The sequence below is a fragment of the Balaenoptera physalus genome (assembly GCF_965194825.1).
Source record: "Balaenoptera physalus genome assembly, chromosome: 10".
Lineage (NCBI taxonomy): Eukaryota > Metazoa > Chordata > Mammalia > Artiodactyla > Balaenopteridae > Balaenoptera > Balaenoptera physalus.
Genome location: NC_138889.1, coordinates 65,224,715 through 65,249,845, shown reverse-complemented (window position 1 = coordinate 65,249,845; position 25,131 = coordinate 65,224,715). Strand labels below are relative to the sequence as shown.

At 38.7% G+C, this 25,131-nt stretch overlaps 1 protein-coding gene across 2 annotated transcripts in view; it reads right to left on the bottom strand.

Annotated features, from left to right (window-relative positions):
- The window catches only part of RBMXL2 (RBMX like 2), a 129,046-nt gene that overhangs the window by 60,883 nt on the left and 43,032 nt on the right, over positions 1-25,131 (bottom strand). The window contains exon 2 of one of the 2 annotated variants that reach the window (XM_082476400.1): positions 17,302-17,465. The gene's annotated coding sequence lies outside the window, so the exon portion shown is untranslated. Of the gene's footprint in view, positions 1-16,879; positions 17,466-25,131 lie in introns of those variants that run through there. The other variant, XM_082476399.1, reaches the window with a different exon arrangement.

Sequence of the window (25,131 nt, the reverse complement as noted above, 5' to 3'; positions counted from 1 at the left end):
ACAAAATTGAGTTACTTGTAGTGAGGTGGGTGGACCTAGAGTCTGTCGTACAGAGTGAAGTAAGTCAGAAAGAGAAAAACCAATACCGTATGCTAATGCATATATATGAAATCTAAAAAAAGAAATAATAAGGGTACTGATGAACCTAGTAGCAGGGCAGGAATAAAGACATAGACATAGAGAATGGACTTGAGGACATAGGAGGGGAGGTGGAAGCTGGGGTGAAGTGAGAGTAGCATTGTCATATATACACTACCAAATATAAAATAGCTAGCTAGTGTGAAGCAGCCGCATAGCACAGGGAGATCAGCTTGGTGCCTTGTGACCACCTAGAGGGGTGGGATAGGGAAGATGGGAGGGAGGCTCAAGAGGGAGGAGATATGGGGACATACGTATGCATATGGCTGATTCACTTTGTTGTACAACAGAAACTAACACAGTACTGTGAAGCAATTACACTCCAATAAAGGTGTATTAAAAAATGAATTTAATGTACCTAAACTACCAAATGTCATAGCATAGCCTACCTTAAACGTTCTCAGAACACTTATATTAGTCTATAGTTGGGCAAAATCATCTGACACAAAGCCTATTTTATAATAAAGCATTGTATTGAATATCTCATGTAATTTCTTGAATATTGTACTGAAAGTGAAAAATGGAAGTTTGTATGGTATAGAATGGTTATAAATATTGGCTGGTTACCCTCCTGATCATGTGGCTGACTGGGAGCTTTGCTCACTGCTGCTGCCCAGCATTATGAGAGAGTATCGTTCCACATATCATTACCCAGGAAACGGTCAAAATTCAAAATATGAAGTACAGTTTCTACTGAATGCATATTGCTTTTACACCATCATAAAGCTGAAAAAGCCTAAGTCAAACCATCATAAGTTGGGAACCATCTGTATACAGTTATGAACTGAGTTGGGAATATAAATTGAAAAGCAAACATTATGGTTTGAGATATGTTGAGTTTAAGATGTCTGTGGTAAGTTAATATGAAAAATGCCAGGTAAACACATGTTAATATACATATTTAAACTCAAAAGGCTAGAGACTTGTTTGGAAGTTGACAGTTCATTATGTAGTAACTGAAACTATGAGTGTGAATGAAATCTTTCAAGTTTAGTGTTTAGAATGAGAATGAATCCAAAAACAGGATGCTGGTTAATGCCAAAATACAGAGCTGAATGGAAAAAGAGGAGCTAGCAAAGAACTAACAGAGGTACGAAAAGAAAGAGAAAGTGGTTTGGGAAAGCCAAACAAGGATAGAATCTCAAGATAGAAGGAACGGTCAGCAGAAAGCACGAGTATGAAAAGGACTGAAATGGATTTATTGGTTTTAGCCATTCAATGGAGGTTTGTGAAATTAGTCATTTCAGCAGAGTAGATACTGTGGATAACACATTATTGTGATTTGTATCATGAATACAAGATGAAGTAGAAAAGGATAAGTAGACCACTGTTTTAAGAAATTTAGTTATGAAGATCTAGAACAAAATAGGATATCAGCTAAACAAGGAAATGAAAGTTAAAGGAAAATCTTGGCTTTAAGATGAAAAATAACTAAGACTATGTGAGAGGTAAAATTTCAATATACTAATAATTAAATAAAATGTCAATATAATAAAGACAATTCATGAAACAAGGAAGAAGTAAGCCTCAGAGCCTAGACAGGATTTAGCCATGAACATGAAAAGGGAATCTCTTTTCCCTGGCTGGGACAGAAACAACAGAGGGAAGGCACAGCAAAGAAAGCAATCAACAAAATTAAAAGGCAACCTACTGATTGGGAGGAAATAACCTATGAATATCTGGCCACCTAATATTTGACAAGGGAGTCAAGAATACTCAATGGGGAAATGATAGTCTCTTCAATAAATGGTGTTAGAAAAACTGGATATTCATCTGCAAAAGAATGAAGTTGGACCTTTATCTTATACCACTCACAAAAATTAACGCAAAATGGATTAAAGACTTATATATAAGACCCCAAACCATAAAACTCCTAGAATAAAACATAGGGAAAACTCCTTGACATTGGTCTTGGCAAAGACTTTTTGGATATGACACCAAAAGCATAAGCAATAATAGCAAAAATAAACAATGGGACTATATCAAACTAAGAAGCCTCTACACGGCAAAGTAAACAATAAACAAAATGAAAAGGTAACCTATGGAATGGGAGAAATTATTTGTAAACTATGTATCTGATAAAGGGTTAATATCCAAAATCTATAAGGAACCCATACAACTCAATATTAAAAAAATTCAATTTTTAAATTCAATTTTTCAGGGCAGAGGACCTGAAAAGGCGTTTTTCCAAATGAGACATACAAATGGCCAAAAGGTATATGAAAAGATGCTCAACATCACTAATCATCAGGGAAATGCAAATCAAAACCACTGTGAGATACCACCTCACACCTGTTAGAATGGCTGTTATCAATAAGACAAGAGAAAAGTGTTGGTGAGGATGTGGAGAAAATGGAACCTTTGCGCACTGTGGGTGAGAATGTAAATTGGTGCAGCCACTGCGGAAACAATATGAAGGTTCCTTAACATATTAAAAATAGAACTACCATATGATCCAGCAATTCTACTTCTGGCTATATATCCAAAGGAAATAAAACCACTTTCTTGAAGAGATATCTGCACTCCCACATTCACTGCAGCATTATTCACAGTAGCCAAGATAGGAAAACAACCTAAATGTTCGCTGGTGGATGAATGGATAAATAAGATGTGATACACACACACACACATACACAGTTGACTATTATTCAGCCTTAACAAAGGAGATATTACTATTTGTGACAAAGTGCGTGAAACTGGAGGACATTATGCTAAGTAAAGTAAACCAGATACAGAAAGACAAATCATTTATATTTGGAATTAAAACAAAAATGTTGAACTCATAGAAACAGAGAATAGAATAGTGGTTACCAGATCTGGGGCATTGGAGAAAGGGGGAGATTTTAAAAAAAGAAAGAAAGTAGAATGGTGGTTTTCAAGGGCCGGGGGGAGGGGATCATGGAGAGTTGTTTAATGGCTCTAGAGTTTCCGTTTTGCAAGATGAAATGAGTTCTGGAGATGGATGGTGGTGATGGTTGTATAACAATATGAATGCACTTAATACCACTGAACTGTACACTTAAAAATGGTTAAGATAGTAAGTTTTATGTTATATGTATTTTATCCCGATTTTCAAAATTGGAAAAACTAAAAATAAAAGATGTTTCTGGAAAAAAAAAAAAAAAGAAGAAGAGGAAGAAAAGATGAGGGAGAACAGATAATTTCCCATGTTCCTCAGAGAAAAATCCGGTGTGCTTACCATGGTCTCTAAGGTTCCAAAGGACCTATCCTTCCTGCCCCCACCCCTCCCCAGCACGGCAACCTCAGATCCTAACAATTTTCCTCTCACTCACTGTGTTCTAGCCATCCCAATCTCCTAGATATCCCTGTCCCCTACTGCCTCAGAGACTTGGATCTCAATGTTCTGCTGCCTGGAATGCACACTCATCATTCTCCAAGTTACCACCCCCCCATCCCAACTTGTCACATAGCTTAGATAACAGATAGAAATTACATGGAGAAAGACTGCCTTTAGATATGGAAGAAATATGACAAAACATCCTATCTACAGTAAGGAAGACTCCATTCTTATAAAGGACTGTGCATTTGAATGAGCCAGTCTATCTACCTATCTATCTATGCAAATTATATGCTGAAGTTATGGAAATGTGAAGTAGAAAGACTTCTCAGTCAGAGGTAGACTCCTGTGGAGAAGCGTTCTGTAGAGTATCTTTCTACAAACCTCTATTAACTGAACTGAAAAATTAAGGAAGTCAGCAGGTATTTCTTTGGAATATTTCTTTTAAAATATGTTTCCTTGATAAGAAATAAAGTATAGGGTGGAAAACTAAGATAAGAATTAGAAGAGAAGAGGTGGTTGGCAATTGAGAAATACAAGTCATTGCTGAGCCACAGACTTAGGAGACAAAGCAGGATATTCCAGGCAAAGCAGCCTGAAAGACCAAGTGCAGATAACTGGAAGAAAAACTAGCCCAGGTAAAGTTTTTCCAACTGATAACAGTGTAAAAGAAAGGGAGTTGGCATCTATGCCTCACCAGCAGGTAACAGGGAACATTTCACGATACTAGAAAAGGTATGAGGCCCCTACGGTTATGAGTGAAGTTTTCTCCACTGATCTTGTGCAAGATCCTATTCAGCTAGACACAATGTCCTGGCACTGAGAAATGCTATTCATACGTCAGTAGGCCAGACAATCCAAATGGGTAACTTGACACAAGGAGCCGAAGACTCAGATCTTATTAGCTCAGGCATTGGGATCTACTGGGTTATCTGAGATATCTGTTTCTGAAAGGCAAAGTGTTCCAGTGAAAGATGCAAAATGTAAGGAGACTGATAGATACAAACTAGGTATACAGAATGGAATGACTAGTAGCATCCATTAAGGAAGGGATCTGACTGGAGTCCCTCACTTGTAGCAACAAAATAATTCTGGGAATGGGGAAAGATCCAGAAAACAAATTATGAATGTTCCAGGTTTACACTGGAAATGGGAGTTTTATATACAGCAATACAGAGCTCAACTGGCCAGTCATACCACATGCCTATATGAACCCAGGAATAAGAGATGTACATGAGATAAGCCCTCCTTGGACTTCAGGAGTCAGCGCTGGCTTTCACTGGCAAAGAACAAGAAGGCATAATGAACAGGAGAATTTGATTACATGCCCCTCCACAAAACTGTGAGGAGTATTCTAGGTCTACTTAAAGATTCAGACTTAAAGAGGCTTCTCCACCAATTAAAGCATTTTCTCCCTCCTGTCAGGCAATGGTTCAGTATTATTACTAAGCAGGATAAGCATAGATTTTTCTCCAAGTTATGGAACTCTAAGCTCATGTCATTCAAAGCTCTTAGTTACTGCTTCTTCCTTCCTCCTTCCCATTGCCATAGTCAATTGCTGGCTCTTGGCCTTTGGGGTGAGAAACTCGCTAGGTCATAAATTGGCTACTTGGAAAGCCCTCTCATTCTGAGGCATTGTGAAGCCTTTCTTGTTTGCCTCTGGCTTTGACTGCTCCTTTCCTCTAACTCTGGTTATGGCATGAACCACACTCCTGCACACCTCCCTGGACTCTGAAAGCCTGCCCGATCTTGAATCCATCCTATTGCTCTTCTGTTGACATCAGGTTATAGATCCTGGCTCACCTTGACCTCTTGTATCTGTGTGATCTGACTACCATCTGTGGTGGATCCAATGATGCGCTGCTCAGATCCCATTCCAAGGAAGGACTTGCTGCACCAGCTGCTTGGAGTGCTGTCAGTACACAGGCTTCAACTGTCAGCCCCTTGAGAGATTGCAGAGAGCTGCCTTGCCTAATGTCTCACCCATTCCTGGGCTGTCCCATATCCAGTAACGCATTGAAGTACAAAGTCCTGGCCATCTAGGCCTAACTTGGGACAACCCTAAAGGGCCATTCTAGCTCCTGAGATCCCTTTGTGGTTGCGCCTACACTGTAGCTTGACTTTTCCCTCTATACCTTCCTGCTTCCTTTGCTTCTCTTCCCCAGGTGTTGATTCCAAGGACACTCCTTAGTAAGCATCCTGCATTGTATATTCCAAATACATGTTATTTTTTAAATTTCATTTATCCTTACAAAGTGTAATAAAATTTTCTAATATTCACAAAATAAGGAGAATTTTATAAGGAGCCCCTATATAACCTTTGTAATACAACTGTAATATAATTAGATTGTAATACAATTAGATTCTTTTGTCAAAGTCTGCATTCTGTCTTGGTATCCCCTACTTCCTATATTACTTTTAAAATCTGCATACATTAAGGTTCATTCTACTGCTCTAAAGTCCTATGGATTTTGATAAATGCACAGTGTTACGTATCCATCAATACAATTTCATACAGAATAGTTTAATCATCCTAAAAAAATCCCCTCTGTGTCACTTATTTGAACCTACCCTGGCAATCTTCTTACTGTCTCTATAGTTCTGCCATTTCCAGAATTTCATATAAATGGAATCATACAATATGTAGCCTTTTCAGATAGCCAAAACAATTTTGGAAAAGAAGAACAAAGTAAGAAGACTCATACTTCCAGATTTCAAAACTTATACAAAGTAACAGTAATCAAGACAGTGTGGTATTGGCATAAGGACAGACATATAGATCAATGGAATGGAACTGATTATCTAGAAATAATCTTATGTATCTAAGGTCAACTAAATTTTGACAATGGTGCCAAGACAATCTAATGGGAAAAGAACAAGAACAGTCTTTTCAACAAAGAATGCTGGGACAACTGGATATCATATGCAAAAGAATGATATTGGATCTTACCTTATACCATTAATAAAAATTAACTCAAAATGGATTAAAGACCTTAATGTAAGGGATAAAATAATAAAACTCTTAGAAGGAAATCATGGGGTAAGGCTTCATGGCCTCAGATTTGGCAATGATTTCTTAGGTATGACACCAAAAGCACATATAACAAAAGAAAAAATAGATAAACTGATTCATCAAAATTAAAAACTCTTGTGCATCAAAGGATGCGATAAAAAAAGTGAAAAGACAATCTTCAGAATGGGAGAAAATATTTGTGAATCATATATCCAATAAGGGTCTAGTATCCAGAATATATAAAAAACTCTTATAACTCAATGACAAAAAGACAAACGGCCAGACTTAAAAATGGATGAAGGACAGAATTTGTCCTTTGGACAGGAAGATTTACAACCAACCAATAAGCACATGATTAGATGCTCAACATCATTAGTCATTAGGGAAATGTAAATCAAAACCACAATGAGATACCACTTCATAGCCAGTAGGATGACTATAATAATAATACTAAAAAAAACCCCCCGGAATATAAGAATATTGGCAAGGATGTAGATTAATTGAAGCCCTCATTCAATGCTGGTGGGAATTTAAAATGTTGCAGTTACTATGGAAAGTTTGGCAGTTCCTCAAAAAGTTAATCACTGTTAAGATCCAGCAATTCTACTCCTAGGTACATAACCAAAAGTATTGAAAACAGGTGTTCAAACAAAGACCTATATATGAATGTTCATAGCAGCACTATTTACAATAGCCATAAGGTAGAAACAATCCAAATAAATATCAAATGGAAGAATGGATAAACAAAACGTGCTATATCCATCACAATGGAATATTATTTGGGCATTAAAAGTAATGAAGTACTGATCATGTTATAACACAGATGAACCTTGAAAACATTATGCTATGTGAAAAAAGCCAGTCACAAAAGACCACATATTATATGATTCCATTTATAGGAAATGTCCAAAATAGGCAAATCTACAGAGATAGAAAGTAGGTTAGTGGTTGCTTAGAACTGGGGGTTTTGGGAGAAATGGGGAATGGCTGCTAATGGGTATAGAGTTTCTTTTGGGGGTGATGAAAATGTCCTAAAACTGAAGGTGGTGGCGGTTGCACGTATCTGTGACTCGACTAAAAACACTGAAGTGTACACTTTAAATGAATGAACTGTATGGTATATGAATTATATCTCAATAAAGCTGTTTACAAAAATATGCAATAAACATGAAATAAAGCATAATTTCCAACTATTTTATTTTGCTCCTTAAAGGTACAAGGCATTTTTTCTCTTATAAAATTAATCATATTTTAATATAATGTTATCTTAATGATACTGTATTAATGTCATTAGTAAATTGTAGTGAGAGTAATAGCTTTTTAAAAGCCTTTAACACTTTGTAATACACTGAATCAACAATTTGGTTCTAAGTTCCAAGTATTTTGATCTTTAGTTCTTAATGGCATTCATAAATGAAAATTATACTTAATAATAGAGATCTAAATGGCATAACTGTTTCAAAGAGAACAAGCTTCTTTGGCTACGCTTACTAAATAATAAAATTAATTTTTCAATCCTCTCCATTATCCAACAGAGGCTTTCATATAAATTTGAGAGGAAATACCCTCAGTTGGTCTTAGAAATGAATGAGAAAGTGCTACGTTTATATATTTTAAACAGCTGAATTTAAAACCTACTGAAACCCTTTAGAAGTTTTTTGAATGTTAGAAAACTGTTTCTACCTTTTTAAGATATGCATACAGGAGAGTTTTATGGGTGACACGCAACATTTTCAGAAACAAAATCACAACAGAAATGTTTCCAAAAAATCATTTTCAAAATGTTCACTCCACGTTTTAAATTTATTTCATTAATAAGACATCACATTTCCCTTGAAGAAGAAATTAAAGGAGTTTATTTTTTCAAAACTACCTGTTAGGTAGTATGCTAATGACATGCTTACTGCAGAAAAGGTCAGCAAATGTGGAATGTTTACTTTTTTTAAAGAGAAATATGTGTAGTTAGCATTAAGTTTCACTATTTTAATACTCCTTGTCATAAAATAATATGTGAAGTTTAAAAGATTTTCATAATCATTTCCCATTTCATAAATAAGTATTGTGAAGACTCCCCTAGCTAAAAAAAATTAATCCACTTAACTAACTCATAAACTACAAAACATTACTAAAATCTGAAAGAAACCCTACCACTTTTTCACTGGATACAACCTCATGAACCCTACCACGTTTTTCTTTATTGGATACAACCTATGCCACATTTGATTGTCTGGCAGACCAAATGGAAGTCTGCTGTCATACACATATTACACTATAATAAGGGAAACATTCTAAAGATGACAGAGTGGGAAAATGGAAAGTACTTGGGTCCTTGATGTCATTGTTGTGCTGCTGAATTAACCAAAGCTGGGATCATCTATCACCAGATTCTTATTGTACGAAATGGTAAATCCGTATTTTTAAGCCACTTTGCACTGGGCTTTCTTTTTACTTTCTGCTCAGTACATTCTAATGTGTACACTGGCTCAGGGTCTTTGCCCTTGCTATTCATTCTGATTGGCACGCTCTTACACCAGGGCTTTATATAACTGATCAGTTCTGTTGTTGTCTTTACTGAAGTACAGTTAGTTGACTTGTAATAGTATATTAGTTTCAGGTGTACAACACAGTAATTCAATATTTTTATAGGTTACACTCCATATAATGTTATAAAATATTGACTATATTCCTTGTGCGGTACATTACATCCTTGTAACATTTATTTTATATCTAGTAGTTTGTACCTCTTAATCCCCTTCCCTATTTTGCCCTTCCTCCCACTCCTCTCCATCTGGTAGCCACTAGTTTGTTCTCTGTATCTGTGAGTCTATTTCTGCTTTGTTGTATTTGTTTTCTTGTTTTATTTTTCAGTTCTCTGCTTAAATGTCAATTCTTTTTCACTCAAGCTACTGTAGACTTACTCCTTCCTAGGTTACTCTCCATCATGTTAGGCTATGTAATTTTCTTCAAAGAATTTAATTTCTGAAATATTCTGATTTGCTTATTTTATAATATTTTTATTTTCAGTCTTCCTCATGGGCAGAGACTTCAACTATTTGCTCATTGCTGAATCATAGTACAAAAAAAATTGCCTGGTACACGATAGCATTCTTCAATTTTATTTCCTGCAACTTCTCCAAATAAAGTCTATGCTTCAACATACTGAGTTGCTAACAATTCACAAAATACAACCTATTTTCTCTTGATCCTGTACCTTTGAATTTTCTGTTCCTTCTGCCAACATATGTCTTTTTCCTCTTCCTCAGTTCTAAAATTTAAAGTACCCACTATGTGTCAGGCACTGTGTTATTATGAATATCAAGTTAAGTAAAACAAAGTTTCTACCACAATGAGTTACCACTTCATACCCACCAGCGTGGCTATAATTAAAAGACAGACAATAACAAATGTGGCAAGGGTATGAAGAATTTAGAACCTCATACTCTGCTGGTCAAAATGTAAAATGATGCAGCCATTTTAAGAAACAGTTTGGCAGCTCCATAAACAGTTAAGCATAGAGTTTTTCATATGATTTGCAATTCTACTCCTAGGTATATACCCCAAAGAACAGAAAACATGTGTCTATACAAAAACTCATACATGAATACTCACAGGAGCATTATTTATAGTGGCCAAAAAGTGGAAACAACTCAGATGTCCACAGAATTGTGAATAAATAAATAAAATGTAGTGTACATACAATAGATTATTATTTGGCAATAATAAGAAATGAAGTACTGATACATGCTACAGCACAGATAAATCTTGACAACTTTACGCTCTGTGAAAGAAGGAAGTCACAAAGTACCATATATTATATGATTCTATTTTATGAAATGTTCAGAACAGGCAAATATAAAGAGACAGAAAGTAGATTAGTGGTTGCCTATAACTAGGGAAGAGGTGGGCAGGGGGTGGTTGGCATGATGACTAAGGGGTATGGAATTTCTTTTGGGGGTAACGAAATATTCTAAAATTGAATGTGGTAAAAGATTCACACATCTGTGAATACTATAAAAGCCACTGAATTGTATACTTTAAATGGGTGAATTGTATGAGATGTGAATTATATTTCAAGAAAGCTGTTAAAAATAAATAAACCATCAAAAACCAGAAAACCAAAATCTCTGCCATCTCTAGATGTCTTCCCATATTGAATTCTAGTTTTTCTCCTCAAGGAAGTCTTGGTTCTGTGTCCCAGAATTCTACAGCTGCTTATTTCACAGCTTGAATCTCCTGCTGTTGTAAGTCTTACTACTTCGTCTTTTCCATCACACTGAATGTTTCCTGGGAACAGGGATGGCATCTTTCTGTTCTGAATCCCAAAAGCCTAGAACATACATAGTAGATTCTTTAGTAAATGTTGGTTAAAAGAAAGAGTGTGAAGAAATAATTGTATTAATGATAACAATAAAGGGAAGAGGTTTATTTTAGATTAGGAAAAGATTGCAAAACTTTTAAAAAGTGTAGTGTGATGAAGCAAATCCAAGGATGGGGTATGAAAACAAGATATCAAGTTCTCTAGAGTAGAGCAGTACCCTATGGGGGATATGGGAGGGGAAACTTATGGTCCTTCCCAATGTAGAGGTTCCTAATGTAAAGAGAAGGTCAAAATTGCTGGACAACAGGGGCCCACGTTGTAGTTCTATTAAACTGCCACTGGATAGAGCTGAAACTTGTCAGTTGAAGTTTTTCTGAGCGTAGGCAGGAAAGTCTATGAAATAGACAACAAAAAGTGAAGTCCCAAAGATCTCAAGAAATACCGAAGAGGATGAAAGAGGACAATACAAATACATAGCACAGATTTAAAAAGAAGATATACGTATAGCCTTTTTTTTTTTAAATTTATTTATTTTATTTATTTATTTTTGGCTGCGTTGGGTCTTCGTTGCTGCGCATGGGCTTTTCTCTAGTTGCAGCGAGCGGGGGCTACTCTTCGTTGCGGTGCACGGGCTTCTCATTGCGGTGGCTTCTCTTGTTGCGGAGCACGGGCTCCACTGAGGCACGCGGGCTTCAGTAGCTGTGGCTCGCAGGCTCTGGTGCGCAGGCTCAGTAGTTGTGGCACACGGGCTTAGTTGCTCCGCGGCATGTGGGATCTTCCCGGGTCAGGGCTCGAACCCGTGTCCCCTGCATTGGCAGGCAGATTCCCAACCACTGTGCCACCAGAGAAGCCCTGGTATAGCCTTTTTAATGTAGGGAATATTTCCTTGGAAGTGAGAGTGTTAACTTAAAAAAGTTTCAGAGTTGTTTTAGCAGAATCTCTGTACTACTTCCATACTTCCTTTCAGGTTCTGTCAAACAACTGCTGTTCTGTTGTAATCTTTACAATACCCTTTGAAATGTCAAAGGATTTCCACCAATTTCTATTGATATTTATCTTCTGTTGCCTTGCCCATTACATCGAATGCCCTGAACCACCATAAACTTTGCATTTTAACATCCAGCATGAAAATCTTTCTTGGCAATTTTTTGGTACTACAAGTGCTCTCTTGGCATATCTTTTAATAGCCAGAAAACATCAAAATAGTTCTCAAAGCAAGTTAATAGTATAAAGAAATACCACAGGGCAGCAAACAGATTTCTGTTTCAGGTCATTTCAACTGCAAAGAGTACAGGCCAGCACACTAGCACTCACTGGCTGAGACAGCACAACCCTAAGAATAATGAATTACCATACTAACATTTATTGAGGACTTTCTGCATGTCTACTATGTTCTGGGCATTTTACATGTGTTAATTCTAGTCCTCAAAACAATTCTATAGTGAGAGGGTGCTATTATTGTCTCTATTTTTATGGAGAAGAAAATGGAGAGAGTGGTCAACATCAAGGCAGTCTGACTCCCAAGTCCATACCCTAATCACTTTACTAACATGCTCCCTGACCCAAAGTTCTTTTAACTTTGACTTAAAGTTGTATTCTGCTCTTCTTAGGATACAAAAATATTTTATTATCAAGCTTTCATTTTACCACAAGTTTGTGCAAGGTCCCTCACCAAATAATGAGCAGGTCTCTAACATAAAGAGGCATTGCTCCTGCCCTCCCTACTTCTGCCCATACAGTAAAGAAGGAAACAAACACTTCAGACAAAATGCAAGGGAATAAAGAGGAGAAAGAAAAAGGAAGACTAAGCACAGAAGCATTCAGCCACTAAGTTCCAACATAAGCATTAAACATTCATTCAATATATATGTAGCTTTTTATAAGTGTAGGCTCTGAGCAGGGTGCTGGGAAGAAAAGATGAATCAAACACTATTCCAATCTTTCAAAATAGTAGAGGAAATTGTCATGTAACAAATAAATGAAATAACTACTACAAGGGAAATGATGGAATTCTGTGCACAGTAAACCAAGAGACAAATAGGAAGGGATTATTTCCTGCTGAAGCATCAAAGAAAAGCTTCATAAAGGAGTTAGACCTTGATTTGCATATTGATAGGTAAGAAGATGGCCAAGAAGCAAAAATGGGTAAGGAAACTGTGACTAGTGTGTAGGTATACAAAGCAGGCAACAGAGACAGGAATCACGCGGTAGAGAGGGACCAGATCCCCTGGGGCAGGGCACTTTCACTGGTGGCAGTATAAAACAGCAGGTAAGAGGGTAAATGCTAGGGTCAAACCAATAGGCTTCAAATCCCAGTCTGCACTTCCTCCCTGTTTGGCTTTAAATCAGTCGTTCAACTATATTAAGCCTCTATTTCCTCATCTTATAAAATGGAAATGATAACAACAAACAAAACCTTCTTTCTCTCTCTCTCCTGACTTCTGAATGGAGTAATAGGTGTCAAATAGAAATCAACCAAAAGCCTTTAATCTGATAAATCTGGATTGGAGTATTTGGCTTGGATTTAGAGTGAAAATGGGCTTTCTAATGCTTGCTCTCAAAACCATATATTGGATCCTACACATGAGGAGAGTTGGAGCTGCTGAAAAAGTACTTAGCAAGAAGGACTGAAGCCTTCTCACACCCTTATGGACTCTGGTAGACCGTTAGAGCATGGTCCACAGACCAGCAGCAACAGCATTACCTGAGAGTTTAACAGAAATGCAGAACCTCAGGCCTATGGCAAAGACCTGCTGGATCAGAGTCTGCATTTGCATAAGATTCTCTAACTCACTCCTATGAACATTAAATTTTGAGAAATGCTGTCAGAGAGCACTAAAGAAACTGGACAGATAGATGAGAGACTCTCTCCATCTGGTCTCTTTGATCCATCCTTCCTTCTCCCATGTGAGGAGCCAGTGAAAGGTGGCTGAAGATTCTACCTGATGTCTCTGTGAAGGTGTAAGTTCCTGCTTGGGGCTGGCAGGAATTCAGAATGGGTGAGAGGATGATTTAGCCTATAAAATAGAGGTTGGGGAGGAAGACGACCCCGTGCATGTGACTCTAGTGATTGTACGCAACATTCCTGGGGATTGTGAATGCAGGACAAGGGGAAAAATTTGAAAGGAAAGACAATTTGGAATATGTTATAGTTTCATTTTTTATGTTTAAATCTTAGCTCCATCTAGAATTTCTTCTAAGTCTCTGCTCAAATATCATCTAATGGGACATTGCCTGAGCACTTTATAAAAACCTCTACCCCTGCTACCACCACCTCCAATGCTCAGCACTCCCTGCTCCCCTTTTGTTGCCTTAGTTTATTTGTCTCCTCCCCTCCCCACTATAATGTAAGTTCCACAAGGAGCTATATCTATTTTGTTCATTACTGTTTCCCTAGTGCTTAGAACAAAGTGGTACTGGGGACATACAGTAGGTACTGGATAATTATTTGTTAAATGAATGAATATGAGTTTGAGATCCCATGGGGGATCAGGTGGAGTTGTCAAATAATAACTGTGTTTATAAGTCTGGAGCTCAGGGGAAAATCTGAGTCTCAGGTAAAGGATGGGAGTCATCAGCTATTGATGGGCACCGAAGCTAGGAGGCTGGATGAGATCATTTGGATAGAGTTCTGCATTTAAGGGAAAGATGATTTCCTTGTTTGGTTGAGATTATGTGGGGTTCCAGGAGAAAAGGTGGTGTCATCCCCAGTGAAGCCTGGCCACAGAGCATAAACAGGTTACCACGAATGCCATCAAATGCAGCCACCTCTTCCCATTTTCCCTGAACAAAGCTAGCAACTTCTTGGAAAGTTTCATGATGTCACAAGAGGCAAAAGAGCCAACAACAGCATTTATCATTTATGGAAAAACACTTTAATAATTCACTGCTTCAATTAACATTTGCCATTAATCAAGATTTCACGTCTGAAAGCATCACACCCAAGCTCAGCAGGTCGATTTAGAATCAACTCCATATGTCTGTCATGGAACCCAGTGGGATGGACACAAGGAGACAAATGCCAGGCCTACTGAAAGCTGGCGGTGGGGCTACCTTCCAAAGCAGTCTGCTCTTGGGAGCCGGGCACCTTACGGAGTTAGGAAAAGCAAACTCTGCCTCCAAAAGGGGCCCAGATATTCCAAAAAAAAAAAAAAAAACCCAAAAATACAGAGTGTTTTTCCTACGTGAGAGGAAGAGATTACTAAATATTTTAGGTCTCTTTCACATACCCTTTAATTCGAGATTATTTCACTCCATTTCTTCCTTTCCTGCAAGCTGAAAAAACGATCTGTAACGGAGCAGACAGAGCCTTGTTCCCATATTTGATCATTTATAACCTGGTCCTTTGCTGATAACTGTTTCTGCCAAAAGGTAGCACTTCCCCCCAGAACAGGAAAAAAGCAAGAAAGGATGCTTTTTACCATTTATTGTTGCTATTATTAAGATTATTTCTATTGTTATAAGATGAATAAAATCTTATTTAAAAAATTATAACTTCAATAAACACTTTACTGGAATGAAACCATATTAACAGATAACTAGATAGCATCAAGTGATCGGAGATACTGCTCTTTGACTTAAATAGCAGTTACTTAATCTCTTTAAGCCTCAGTTTCTCCATCTATAAAATGGAAATAACATAGTATGTAACTCAGAAAGTTGTTGTAAGTATTAAATGAGGCACTGCAAAAGCACTTTGCACGTTACTCACCTCCTGGGAAACACTAAAACATTTTAACTATGTGTGACAGGTGAGATGAATTTCATACCCTCAGGGAATAAAGGTGAGTCTATCCCCTTTATTTTTTTTCGGTTACTCACTTCAGCTGTTTCATTCACTCAACAAATATTTATTGAATGACTACTATGCACTAAGCATTGTTCTGGGAGCTGTAGATCCATTCAAAATCCCCACTCCCATGGAACTTGCAGTCTAATACTGGAAGAAATACTAAATGAATTAATTCATAGCTAGCCACTCATTCAGTTATTCATTCATCTGTCAACACTCCCTTCCGGCCCCCACAAACTATACCATAAACTAGTAGCTAGCTTAGATTAGAGAGATGATAGAAAGATAGGTAGGTAGATAAGAATAATTAAGAAAATATTAGGTGGTTGTAAATGTTAACTTGAAAATATCAGAATGATGGGAGAGGGGGCTACCTTAAGTTGGGTGTCTAAGAAAGGCCTCTCGGATGCTGTGACGTGGAAGCTGAGGAGCCAGGAGAAGTGCAGTGCAGGCAAAGGGAACAGCTGGTGCCCAGGCCCTGAGGTGGGAATGAACTTTCCTGTTCCTGAAACAGAAAGTCATGTGGCTCCAGTGCAGAGGGCAAGGGGAAGAGTGGTAAGAGAAGGGACTGGAGAGGGGGTCAGGCCATTAGGGGCTTGTAGGCCAGTGTAAGGAGATTTGATTTTATAATGAGCAGGATGTTAAGTCACTGGCGGGTTTTAGGAAGGGAATGACAAGGTTGATTTATATTTTTAAAAGTTAACTCTGTATAAAGAATAAATATAACAGGGAAGAGAGCTGAAACAGCCATCAGGAGGTGAGTAAACCGGGAAAGCAATGCCACTGATGTATCTAGCGTCACAGAAGCAGAATTAAAGAAAAGCAGATGAATTCATTTAGATTTTACAGGTAGAATCATTAGGGCTTATTGATAGATTGTAAATAGGGGAAAGGAAAGCAGAAATCCAAGATTTCTGGTTTGAGCAACTTTAAGAAATCTAGTCTCTCCCCACTGAATCCCCCACCATGTCCAAATGTGGAAGAACACCGGGGGCTCGCTCAGTTTGAAGGGATCCATCCTGCTTCCACAAATATACGAAGGAAAACATGATCATCCTACAGCCTCTCCTCATCTACCACTATCTCATATATTCCACAACCTCTACCCATCCACCGCTATCTCATATATTCCACAGCCTCTACTCATCCACCGCTATCTCATATATTCCACAGCCTCTACTCATCCACCGCTATTTTCATAAATTCCACAGCCTCTACTCATCCACTGCTATCTCATATATTCCACAGCCTCTATTCATCCACCGCTATCTCATATATTCCACAGCCTCTACTCATCCACTGCTATTCTCATAAATTCCACAGCCTCTACTCATCCACCGCTATCTCATATATTCCACAGCCTCTACTCATCCACTGCTATTCTCATAAATTCCACAGCCTCTACTCATCCACCGCTATCTCATATATTCCACAGCCTCTACTCATCCACTGCTATTCTCATATATCTCACTGGTTTCATAAAAACACAGGGATACTTGTCTACAGCTGCGGCAATAATCTCTATAAAGTTCCTGCACATCCACAGCAATACCGCATCCTCGGATCCCAAGCTTATAACTTGGGCAGCTCAAAAACACAGCTTAGCCTTTTCTGCCAAAGTTCCCCAGGCTGCTGGGTTGGCTGTGCCTGCTGCACTAGCCAGCCTCAACCACAGATTGAAGCAGAGCCCCCAGCCCACTCAAGGCACATGTGCTGCACTCTTGGCTGTAGTCCAGACTCACCCATGGAGAGCTCCTGTTTGGGGGCCCTTTGTTTCATTTCCAGTCCTGGGCCTCAAGTTTGGACTCTAGCAGTTTTCTTGTCAATGAATCTCCTTATGCAAGTCATTTCACGTCTTCCTCTGAGCTCAGCACACCATGAAGACAGGACCATAGCTTCTGCTTAGCTACATAAAGAGAGAAAAATGTTCATTAAACCTAGTTCCAGGGCAAGGTAAGCCTACTGGTTATACATTTAAATAAATAACCATTCAAATGTTTTGCTCACACATTAGGAAAATTTTCTCAATTGCTATCTTCATCAGTAGAAACAGAAGACTGCCATAAAGCCCCATTTTCCACCTCATAAGTTACCTATTTATACAAGCAAAATTAAACTTATATTTCTCCCCTAAAAAAGCGTGTGTATAAAATACGAGTAGTATTATTCTGAAAAATACAAGTAGTAGATGAGCCAAAGTAAATACAGAGACTGACAATCCTCTAAGAACATAATTTGTCTTGGTGGCAGGTGGGGAGGATGCCATTTTGAGGTGAGATGAACTGATGCTCAAATTAATTGGAGCGGGCAGCACCCACCCTGCATAGCAAGGAAAGGGCCTTTGAAAGGAATATGGTTCCTTCTGTAAAGCAGGACAGGCTCCAAGATTGCCAAATGCTCCTTAACACAATAATAGTGAGGTTTATTGTTCCAAGATGGGCAAGGCCCGGAGTCATGCTGATACAAATTATTTCTCTCTTGGCGTATCTTAAATTGCATTGTCCTTCACAAAAATAATACTGACCTTGATGCGATGTGTTTACATGTTAGGTTAAATAGGAAATTAAAGTTAAGCCTCACACCACCTCACCCCTCCCAGCCTAGCAATGAATTGAGCAGACAGAAACTGCAATGAGCACACTGGAGAAACTCCAGACACTACTGGAGTTTGCAAAATGCAAAGGACGAAACTCTTAATCCTAAAGTATGCAAGGAGTTCCCTGAGTGAGGAGCGAGGGTGCGGAAATGGTACTGAACGACTTCATGAGAGAGAGTTGCAGAAGGAAAGGGGGAAGCTGAGGCAGAGAGAGAGAGAAAGTAGAGTGAAGGGGAGGGAATGTCCACTGGGGCACACCTGTGCAGAGGATGAAGTATGGCTTTCATGACACAAACTAGACTGAGTTCTGAGCTTGCTCCTCCCACACTGTGCTCCTATACTGAGATGACTTCATCCTTTCCTTCTATTATTATAGTTCTGCCTGTTCTTCTGATGGAGAACAGAGAGGCTCTGGCAGAGTGGCCAGAGAACACTTTTGTTGGTGGTCTGGTTGAGACATCTTTGAAGGGCTTTGGCCCATGTGGATTATTAAATGACAACTGGTTTTTAGCAGTGACTATCTCAACAAAGATTGCCCCCTCCAAACGTGGGAGACCCAACTGCCTGTCAGAGATGAGCAGAGCTGGGAAGGACCTGCTGCATGCAGATTACAGTATGAGGCCGGGGCTCCACTCATATGTGACCACATGGAGGAATCACAAGCCTCCTTTACTGCCCTTATTTCTTGCTTTATAGAACGTATGTGCTCTAGGAAAATCAGTTTTATAGCTAATTTACATAAACTGGATGTCAACTTCCTTTTTATTTCTGTTATCAATGTAGACATTATAAACCCAATAGAAGAAGTTTCAATTGACTATATTAGCACATAAGTATAGAAGGTTTCTGTGTATCAAAAACAAAACCGAAAGGCAAATGATAAACTGGGAAAAATATCTGCAATATCCTAACAGATCAAGTGTTAATCTATGTAGAATAAACATTCAAATGACAAAAATGATAGCAATTTTTCATCTATCACACTAAACATTTTAAAACGAGAATGTTCAGGGCTGGCAAGGGTATAGTATAATGGTTTCTGGATAGCAACATGGTAATAGATTTTCAGAACTTGAAATATGTTCATATCCTCTGATCCATGGATTCTACTTCTGGAATAGATTCTTAAGAAAAAAAAAGTATAAAATGGGAACAAAGATTTAAGCACACAGCTGTCCTTTGAAGCATAATTTACAAAAATAAGCCAAATGTCCAATATTTGGAGAATGATTAAGGAAATTATGGTAAGTTCACATAGTGGGACACAACACTGCTCTTGAAATGATGCTCATGAAACTTTTTAATGATACAGGATAATTTTTATGAATGTTCTTTTTTAAATGAAAAATGTAAGATATTACTTTATATATAATATAATTTCATGTAGAATTTCATTGCAAAAAGATCCAGAAAGGAACATATTAAAATGTTATCAGTAGTTGCTTTTAATGGCTGGATTATTTTTCTACTTCTTTATACTGTTGTGCTATCTTCACACTTTCTGTAATGAGAATATGCTTTTATAATTAGAAAGAAATAGCAAAAAATAATATAGATTCACATGAAAAGGAACCGATATTCTCTGGAAAAGTGGCTGAACTCAAGTTTGGGGTATGAAATTTATAAGATGAACCTGCAGCATTTTGTTGGTACCTGAAAACAAGGAAACTTTCAAAGACTGTTGGAATGGATCATGTTCAAAGAACAGAGAGTCAACCTAGAGAGGCTTCCATAGGCCAAACACGATACAACTTGTGTTTCAAAAAGAAAACACATACTGCAAGTCATTAAGACACGTTACATGCTAAATATGTTAGAAACAATGTTTGTGTTCATAATGGTTATGAAAATAAAAATCGCTGATCACCTCTGGAAGTTGTTAGGGAACTGAATTATTACCCAGAAAAATGGGAAATCAAGAGAAATGAGCATTTATTCTGGCTTTTCTATACAAACTATACCTTAAGGCAGTGTTCCTCAAAGTGTGGTCCCTGGACCAGCAGCACCACCTGAGAACTTGTTTAAAATGTAAAATCCCAGCCCCATTTTAGACTGAACCAAAATTCTGGGAATGAGCCTGAGCCTGAAAGGGTTAAGAGTAGGCTCTCTGAGCATTAGATCAAACTCTGACTCTTTTGTTTTATTTCTGTTATTTTCTCACCAATTACAAGGCTCTGGCGTGGCTGTTCCTTACCAAAGAGATATAAAACCCCAGATTCTTGTGTGGGTTCAAGGGAAAGAGGCTAGGTGGGCACTTCAGCCTGCTTTCTACAAGGACATACAGGTCAACCTAGTATAGGTGAAAATTCTCCAAGTGCTCCAGCATATCTCAACTGGGGATCACACTGGAGTTTGGGGCCAAAGTCCTGGCTAGTATACTAATGCTCCTCCCTCGGCCATTGTCTCAGTGGATATAACTTCCCCCAAATCGTACCAAGACTATACAATTTCACAGGTCAATTCTTTCATACCAGTAAGTAAATAATTCCAGTCCCACTTAAACTGTTCCAGAGCTTAGAGTAAGGTTATGGAGCTGATATAACACTAATATCAAAATTGGACAAAAACAGCACTTTAAAATATGGCTATTATCACAGCTGAGTGAGCTAGTCTTCCGAAAGCCTTGAACTACTTGAATCTGACGTAAACAACTTAAAGTCCCCGTCTAACCATGAGCTCCTCTTATGAACAGCTTCTAGATCTTGGCCTGAAATTCACAAAATTCTAATCTGCATCATTTTTGTTTAAAATGAATTAGAAAAAGTGTGTATTTTCTCAGTCATCTACTTCTTCAGACGATTAGTGACCCTGGGAAAAAGTTTCCATGCAGGAACATTCAGAAAAAGATCCAATTTTAGAGAGATAAGTCTACCAATTAGGACCTAAGATCCCTGAAACACCAAAGGAGTACAAAGTGGTCTAATTGGTTCCTCAAGAAGACAGCACTTGGATCAGACACCGGCACCCTAAAAAACCAATCACCATTGTGTTGGCTCACAGAGGCATCAATGATCTAAGCAGGGAACTTCCTTCAAACAGCCCCTGCTGTCCGTGTGAGAGCAAGTCACTCTCATTGTTCTATCAGGTACAAGCTGCATTTATTCCGGGTCTGCTCTTTTAATCCTCTGTGAGCCATCCACATGTGTAAGGCCTCTGGTCTATTACCAGAGTGTAATCTTTTCACTTTTCAAAATAGCTTCTCTCTGGAGCCAGAAAGCTTAAATAGGGCACTGGAGTGCTAATCAGCTCCTGTTCGTGTGTGGGAATGGCAAGCCATCTGTGTAGCAGCCGAAACAGAGAAGCAAAGCTGGATTCCCTCAGTCTGACTCACGGATGCAGTAATGCCACCTTCAGCTCCTATTACAAAGACACTGGCCTGGGTTCTGATTAATGTACAAGCAGAGAAAACAGTGATAGCACAGATGATATGCACTTCTACTATGAAAAAACAGAACAGGCATCAACACTTAGTTTCTTTTGTAGTCATTAGACTACTCCTGGAATGAGAAGTTTCCGGGCTAAATTCATTACCACACCATGAAAGAAAAGATTGCTTCTGAAACGTGTGTCTTTTTTGACTTGATACAGAAACACAGGTTAATTTTCCTAGGACATCTTCCTCCTTAGTCAGGATTTATGTGTCCATTTTCATTTTATGAGCACCTAAGTGCCTAAGCATTGATTCCTCAGTCAAGAAGAAAAACCAAATAAATAAAATGCTACATTTTCATACATAGGTAATCTTACTTTTCCTTATACTGATATACATTTTCAGGACACAAAGGAAGCCATTTCAATTAGTTTTTTTTGTTGTTTTTGTTTTTTAACTTAAGGGAAGAATACACCTGTTCTCCTCCAGGGGTTAGAGCAAGCCTAAGAAGGGTACTGGCAGACTGGGTGCTGGGGTTTTGAATCGGGGTAGAAATAGTCAGCTACCAAAGGACCTAGAAGTAGGTAACATCAGTAGGTGAGAATAAGCCACCTTAGAAAGACTAATGGCCAAAGCCAAATAACCCATCTCAATACTCCACATACCTTACATCCAATCCAACAGCAAATCCTTTTGGCTCTACCTTCAGAATGTATTCAGAATTATCAATACATCACTTCTTCCTGCCTCTACCATTACAATCTGGTCCAAGCCATCATCAACTCTTTCCCAGGTAATTCTGATAGACTCCTAACTGCTCTCTCTTCTAATTTTATCTGCCCTACCCCAAGCCTATTCTCCATATGAAAGCCCAAGTTATCCTTTTAAAGCGTATCAGATGATGGCACTTGCTTGCTCAAACCCTTCAAGAGTTATAGCCTCAGATTAAAGGCAAGGTCTTGGCCATGGATTAGAAGACCGCATATCCTGTGCTCTCCTTGCCCTCACTACTACTATGATCTTACCTCTTACCAATCTTGTTCCACTCACTCTGTTCCAGCCTTTATACTAGCATTTCCCTCTAGTGGTATGTTCTACATACCAGACACAAGCACCCTCTCACTCTGAATTCCTTCCGGTCTCTGTCCAAGCGTCACCTTATTTGAGAAGACTTCTCTGATCGCACTACATAAAAGAGTAACTCCCAGTACTCCCTGCCCCTCTTAGCCTGATGTATTTTACTTTCCTTCATAGCACTACTGTACACCATATCTATGTATCCATAAAGATAAGTATTTGTTTATATTTTGTCTCCACCATGACAATCAGTACCAGAAGGCAAATTCCACTAGGGCAGAACCTTGTTTTACTCATTGGTGTATCCCCAGCACCCAGAACAGAGGCTGGCACATAAGAGACATTCAATCAATATTTGTTTAATAAATGAATGAATGAAAGTCACATTTGGCACTTCATTCAGAGGGAAAGGACAGAATTATAACCAAGAGACAAAGTTAAGGACTAGAAGGCAAGAGAACATAGCGACAGAATAAGGACTAGGAGCTAGCGTGGAATCCAGGTGAGAAGGGTCCCTGGTTCAGAAGACTGAATCTCACTTTCACTGCTCACTAGATGTGTGATATGGAGTAAGTCAACCTGATTTGAAGCCTGATTGTATGAGAACCAGGAAGCTGGTAGTTTGAGGAATCCAGTTCATTCCTCTTGGGGAAATCAGAACATTTCCTGATCCCCAGCACCTGTTCCATTCTCCGGAAATCCTCAAGCTCCCAGGGAGACCTTCTTGTGTAGTCTTCATCTCTGCGTTTTGAGTGTTGGACCTGGTGCCAGGCATAGGACACATGTTTGATAAATGATTGTTGAAATGACTGAACTGTGACTATGTCAGGAATCCCCTCTGTAAACTTTGGAAGGTGGGATGTTAAGTCCTGACTCTGGAGATGGGCTAGTACTCTCTGATGCTCCACCTTCACTCTCCACTCTCTTTCCTCTCTCCAGAGTCCTTGTAACCCTTCTCAGCCTAATATTATACCTTGAAAGACAAGACAGAACGAAATCAGGACTGAGACATCTACTTTATATTTGTCTCCATAAGTATTAGAGCATGATCTTCAAGCAGGGTCTGTTCTTTCTTAAATCAGGATTTGCTCCATTATAGCCTATGGCTAAAAATAATGCCTCTGCATTTCTTTACCCCAAAGCATTTTTTTACAATTCTAGCATATTTGGATGTCATTTTTCTGGACACAATTCTTGTATGTCTTATCACTGTTCTTCATGTCAATTTTATTCATACTAATGTTAATTAATTCTCAGTCAATAGCGCATGTGAGGCAGTCTTCGGTCATGTGTCCTTCTTTCCTCTTTGAATTGTCCTTTAGTATCTGAGCTGATCAGACAGCTCCCTCTACAGTCTCCTTGACATCTTCACGTGCCTCTTCCTTTTTCTTTGGTAGCATATTGTGTTTTTTAAATCAGAATTTTCTAAATCTCTTAAAGCAACTTCCCACTTAAAGTTTCACATTGCAGAACTATGATTGTTTTTTTCTTATTTTTAGAATATCTACCATTTTCAAATCTAATACTACCCTTTCATTTTTTCTCAATTTTTACACCACCACCAAATTCCTCCTTATTGGTTAGACTTAGGTCTCTGTCAGTGTTCTCCAGGGAAACAGAAGCAACAGGATAAAGAGAGAGAGAGAGAGAGAGAGAGAGAGAGAGAGCGACTGATTATAAGAAATTGGCTCAAGTGACTATGGAGACTGAGAAGTCCTAAGATCTGCAGTCAGCAAGCTGGAGATCCAGGAGAGCTGGTGGTGTAGTTGCAGTCCAAAAGCCAGTAGGCTGAGACTCAAGAAGAGCCACGTTTCAGTTTGAATCTGAAGGTAGGGAAAAGACCAATGTCCCAGCTCAAACTGGGACAGTTAGGCCAGAGGACTTCCCTCTTACTCCGGGGAGGGTCAGCCTTTCTGTTCTATTCAGGCCTTCAACTGACTGGAGAAGTTGAAGGCCCCCCCCCCCTACATTAGGGAGGGCAATCTGCTTTACTCAGGCTACTATTCGAATGTTAATCTCATCCAAACACAGCCTCATAGGTACACTCAGAGTTATGTTTGACCAAGTGTCTGGGCATCCCATGGCCAAATTGACACATAAAATTAGCCATTACAGGCCCTTAGTTGCCAGGTCCCTTTGTTCTTTCTTTACTTCTGCAAAATAAAATCTCAGAGAGGAATCAAGGTCTTTCCAGACTCTGCTTTCAACCAGAGGTTTCCTCCAGATATCTAATTAATTCTTATTCCCTTTCATGATGACATCCTGTCTCTGCCAGGTTTATGCTTTGCATGATGTGTGCATCATTCAGTCATTTATTCCACAAGAAAAAATCTGTATTGATCACCTTTTTTGCAGCAGGCATTGTGCCAGGAATCATTTGCTCCTTTCATCGCACCCAGTGGTCTATGGGCATCAGTGATTATTTCATTTCAGTTCTGCTCTCCTGATGGCTTCACCCACGTGCTCTGAGGAGAAGGTCCACTCTCAGTCTCTGTCTTTTCTTGCAAGCACATAACTTCATATATAAGC